The sequence below is a fragment of the Lutjanus erythropterus genome, chromosome 3 (genome assembly GCF_056507025.1).
Source record: "Lutjanus erythropterus isolate fLutEry1 chromosome 3, fLutEry1.hap2, whole genome shotgun sequence".
In the NCBI taxonomy this organism is placed as follows: Eukaryota; Metazoa; Chordata; class Actinopteri; order Lutjaniformes; family Lutjanidae; genus Lutjanus; species Lutjanus erythropterus.
In genome coordinates this window covers 38380661-38386715 of record NC_139319.1, presented here as the reverse complement: position 1 = coordinate 38386715, position 6055 = coordinate 38380661, and positions in this window count along the sequence as shown.

Genomic DNA, 6055 nt, shown 5'->3' with positions numbered 1-6055 from the left:
CCGAACAGCGAGCAGAGGACGCGCCAGAGTTATTGTGTGTTGTGTTTTTAAGTGAATCAGATTGGGCGGTCAACAGATGGGTGGGTGACGGCTCCAGTCCGCATCAGGCGGCAGTGATGGATGTTTGACCTCTGGGCGACAACAATCCACCACCACATGAGAACATTTCAAATATCTCATCATCCGCAGTTCACTCTTTTCCAAACGATCAAATAAACACACACCCAAAAAAAGAAGCACATAAACACACACACAAGTTCAGTAGAATTTTACAAGTAAAACTTTATTGGAATGATACTCATGTTGCAAAATATTACACTTCGTGTTTTTATGTCACTGCTCCCGTGACTTTAGACGCTTCCCTTTGCAGTGTGTGTGTGTGTTTGTGTGTGTGTGTGTGTGTGTGTGTGTGTTTGTGTGTGTGTGTGTGTGTGTGCGTGTGTGTGTGTGCGTGTGTGGCGGGGGTTAACATGGTTTACATTGGGGTCTCATTTCCCTAAAAAGTGCGACAGTATGTACCAGCATTGTGCCTGCATCGAGAGGAAGTTGTATCACTGCAAAAAACATCGAGGAGACACAGAATAATATTGTATTATAACTTCAAACATTTTGTCCATGATGATATAGTCAACATTAAACTTGACATGGAGGAAATACAGCGAATGTGAAGTCTCAACAAGTGGTTTACAACAATGTCATAATAATAATTTATTAATAATAATAATAATAATAATAATAATAATAATAATAATAATAAAAAGTTTCTGTAAATTAGTCCATAATAACCAATTAGTCAGCTGATAACTACAAGTAGGATTTATCCACATTGCAGCTCTTCCCACCATCTATATACCAATGTGATTTTCATTTTAGATTCATCAATGAAATGTTTTCAGCTGTTTCACCTCTTGCTGAGAAAAGAGTGCGCACTGAATATGAAAAGTCAGTTGATATGGGGGAGGCTGCCTTGAACATGACTCATTTCTTTGATGGAAAACAACTCGTTGAAAAGTCTATTTACTGGACATGGGTGAAGCTGGATTACAAACTGGGAAAAGAGGGCAAGTGCCCCAGACCCCCCAAGGGGCCCCCAGAAGCCCCAGGTTCACCTTGGTGGTTGGTTTGTGGCATTGACATACAGGGACATGTGTCTTACAAACTGTGAGCATGGAGTTTAAAGGATGTGGGAAGGCTGAATGAAAGATGACGACTTGTAAATAGCTTCCAAGTCGTCATATCTCAGACTTTTCTGAAAGCTCCTTGGTACCTGATAACATAGAAGTGCCTGAAAACCAAACAAACACCTCATGTCACCCAAAGTCTTTCAATGTAAATAAAGTCAAATGTAAGAGATATATTATTATCTTATCAATTCATAGTACAGTGGTTAAAGGTATGCTATGCAGGATTTGTTGGATGCTATTTGTAAACGCACCATTCAAAGTTGGCTCCTCCTCCCCACTCCTGGATCAATGTGCAAGCATGCAAAAGAGACAGCAGCGGTGGTCGAGCAAGTGAATAAGGCGGGGGAGCGGCGTTAGCAAAAACAAAATGGTGAATCAGAAATAAATGATTAGTTTAAATTATTACACTGTTTTGTTAAATACTCAATTTTGGATTGGTCAATTATGGCATTGTAAGGTCTGTGCTTCTTAACAGCAGACCGTTGCTATGAATAACAGACCATTATTATGGATGCAGTTCTGGTCATAGACTCTGGAGGAGCAATAAAATAATTTTTAAATGAATATTTTGTGTCAAATAATTGCTTTTTTTGAAAGTAAGTTGCCATGTAATAAGAGGGATAATGTACAGTGAGTGGGTCATTATTGCAAAATAAACCTCTTGATTTGGTCCTGCACCACCTTGTCAGGGTTTATTTCACAATAATGACCCGCTCACTCCACATGATGCCTCACTTGTTTCTAGAGCTCGTCCAAAACATCGGTCGACGGATATCATCGGCCTGGTATCAGCCTATCACAGCTCTATCAGTCTATATCAGTATCAGCATATGTGTTGTCCAATATCCACTGATATGACTTTTTTTTAAATTACAAATTCTGAAAAGTTGCAGTGAAAGTTTACTGTTTCAGAAAAAAAGGTAAACTGTAAAATATTCTGCCTCCATTTCATATCTTTGTCATAAGTGTTAATCACTTTTGAGGGATCACTGCAAAAGATGAGTCTTTATGTAAATATTCTATATTCTGTATAAAGAATATCAGTCGATAATGGACTGCCAAATTTTTACTGTATTGGCACTGGCCCCAGAAATCCAATCCAGTATCAGTCTGGACTTACTTATTTGGTCAAACAGACAAACAGACAGAAGCTCTTTATACATCCATGGCACAGACAAAGAGCAGAGGAGAAAGACGGAGACAGTAATGTCAACTGGTTGCTATGTTTTTCATGTGTCCCGACCGCACACCCTGCATGCAGTCATTGGCTGGGGGCTCCACACGACTGCAAAATAACAAAATACAGGCAGAGGGCAGGGTCTCTGCAGGTACAGACATCACCACACAGTTCTGGTAGGTCATAAGTGATGACTGAGAGGGACTGTTTTCTATACGAGTCTACACATTGTTTTCAGGAATATCCTGCACAGTATACCTTTAACATCTTTCCTTTCCCTATTATCCATCCCATGTGATGTGAACATGGCGTACCTCAGCCTCAGCTGTAAGTCTTGAAAGTTTTACAGAAGAGAATCAGTGGCGTGGCCCTTTAAGACCTTCATTAATTCAGTTGTGTTTAAATCAAATTACCACATTGTAAACCTGGGGCCATGTAATATTCCAGCTTAGTGATACTGTACGTAATGTACAGAGAGTGGGAGGAATGGTGGGTTAATAGGGGCCTGGGGCCCTCTATCTGTTTAATCCGGCCATGGAGACTGGGCTACACAGATTTAAAAATGATCTAAAACAGATCGTTTAGCCCACCTTGAAAACTCCTTGATGGCAGGTCATTTTAAATATCATTGCATATGACTGGTATGATTGTACACATTACAGATTCCCATATTTGAACTGTTTTGGGCAGGAAGGACTCTTGTAAATCAAAAATACCTGGATTTTAAAACAATCAGAGAAAAAACAAAGTGCCTGCATGAGCCAAAATAGAATATCTCCATTATGGTGGCACAATGAAATACAGCTATGAAGAAGGCATTTGAATGTTTCAAACATACACTAGTGTCACTTTGTTTTATTTAATAAATTCTGAATGATCAAACTCTCCAACAACCACCATTTTGGGCTTCGCTTAAAGGGAAAGTTTACCTTAAAGTCCAAAAATCATATTTTTCCCCTGGCCTGTATTGCTGCTTATCCATGTAGATTTTTTGGTGTGAGCTGCAGAGTTTGACCTGGTTACTCAAGAAAATTCACCGACCTTGCTGTGAGCAGTTTCACATCCAGTAGATTCTACTACAGAAAGAAAGTAGTTACTGCTCACGACAAGGTCTGTAAATTATTTCGAGCAACCAGGTCATGATTTCTGGAAAGAGACGTTGTTGAACTTTTCAAATGTATTTCTATGGCGCTTTGAGCACCACAGGACTAGTGTCATCTAGTTTCATTATACTGGAGAGAGGGCAGACATCTCTATAGCCGATATCTCCCAAACTAGGTGACTTACACCAAAACAGTACAGATGGGTAAACAGCACCACAGGGCAGAGTAAAATATGTATTTCTGATTTTTTAGCGTGAACTGTCCCTTTAAGTACTTTGCCATCATAGCTCGGGAGCTCAGGAGGTACTGAACACCTGAAGTGCTACGTGTACTTTATATAGGCAGGCTGTATACTGTGCTCTAAGACCATTTTTGTCTCTTCTCAGTACTATTCTCACTCAGATTAGCTTCAGGTGCTCTACCTTTCACTAACTTGTTGAAAGGAGTGCCCACCATCTTTACATCATCACCATCATCACAAAAACTAAACTGAAGAAAAACTGTGCATGTAAACGAAGGAGATGGTAATAGAGTTGCTGTCACATGTAAGACTGTCAACATGGTGCATGGTCCAACTTTGCAAGTGATATGAGGAGAGGGCTGTGGGCTGGGGGGGTGAACATAAACACAGGTTTTTATAAAAGCACACTTTCCTGACCACCTTCAATAACTCGTCGAAGTGCTGTGGTCACTGCCAGCTGGAGGCAGTCTGAAGGTGTCTGCCTCGGACGGTGTCTTTTAGCTGTGGTTGGCGAGGGCCGAATGGTTGATTCAAAGTGCCAAATCAAATTGACTAATACGTGAGCTCTGAGCAGAGCGAGTGCTTTTAAAAGGACAGCTCACCCTAAAATCAAAAATACATATTTTCCCCCTAGCTTGCACTCCTATTTATTCATCTAGATTGTTTTGGCGTCACTTGTAGAGTTTTGGAGATATGGGACATAAAGATGTCTGCCATCTCTCCAGTATAATGGGACTAAATGGCACTCAGTTTGTGGTGCTCAAAGCATCAAACAAATACATTTGAAAAATTCAAAACCAGTGTCTCTTTCCAAAAATCACAACCTGGTTACAGGCCTTGTTGTGAAACCAAGAGTATAGGGAAAGTTCAAAATAAGATCTTGTCTTTGTCTAGCCTGTGTCTCCTAGACATAGATGAGCTCAATTTAAGACCAGTAGGAGACTTTGACCATTTTCTCATAAATCTTCAATTCGGCTCCTGAGAAATAGCCTTTGTCTCATTTCAGCCTGGGATTAATTTGATCCCACCTGAAGATCTTAAAATGTTCTTTTTTTGTCTCACTGCACTGGTCTTAAATTTGTCTTAAGACCAGTGCAGAGCTGTGAAAGCTAAAAGAAAATGTCTTAAATGAGATCTTAAATTTGTCTCAATGGTCAAATTCAAGTCTTGTTGCTCCATACGGCCGTCAAGGAGAAACCTCTGAGACACCTGCTTTTCTTTTGTTTTGCTCCTTTTTCTCCTGGGGAGAAACAAGAATTTCATTTATTTCTCATTAGACAAAGAAAAGACTATTGCGAGGTACAAAATTTTCCTCTGGGAACTAATTTCTTTACAGTCGAATCTACTGGAACTACTTTTGTTTATAAACAATTAATCGATTATTAAATTAATGACCAATTGTTTTGATAATTGATTAATTGGTTGCTTAAATGTGAACATTTTCTGGTCTCTTTACTCCTCAGTGACAGTTAACTGAATATCTTTGGATTGTGGGCGGTGTGAGGGTGTCATTTTGACCTTTGGGAAACACTGATCAACATTTTTCACCATATTCTGCCATTTTTTAGGCAAGCAACTATTAATCAATTAATCAAGAAAATAACTGATAGATTAATAAACTGTAAAAATAACCGTTAGCTGCAGCCCTTCTTTCTTTCCTGCTAAAAAGAAAGTAGTTCCTATATGAAACTGCTCACAACAAGGTCTGTGGATTACCTTGAGTAACCGGGTTATTATTTTTGGAAAGAGACGCTGGTTTTGAATTTTTCAAATGTATATTTTGTGCTTTGAGCACCACAAGCTGAGCGCCATTTAGTCCTATTATATTCAGGCTCTCTCTCTCTCTTTCTCTCAACAGCCAATATCTCCAAAACTCATCAACTCACACCAAAGGAATCTAGATGGATTGATAGCACTACAGGCCAGGGGTAAATAGCTGTTTTTGATGTTGGGGTAGAGTTAGCAAAACCAATTCTTCTGGAAGGGGTAGCTGTGGAATACGTTCACCAAATGCCTCAATATTCCCTCATGTTCCTCAAAGTGCTAACAAGAACTTTAAATTTCCAAATCTATAAGAGAGTGTCTCACACGTCATTCTTTACAGGCTAACCTAACGCTTTATGTTGATAAAATGTCTATTAAGTGATATGTTCAGACCTGAGATACCATTATGTCATGGTGTTTCCTTCACCTCTCTGTTAAAATTGAAGTATTTCCCTTTCCCTTATCCACATTTCCTTGTTAGTTAGTATGACATGATATCATTGGAGCTGCGAAGTATCTAGTGACATTTAAAAACCGAGTGCTGTAGATATGCACAAAGCCTGGCTATGCAAACAATGATAAGATG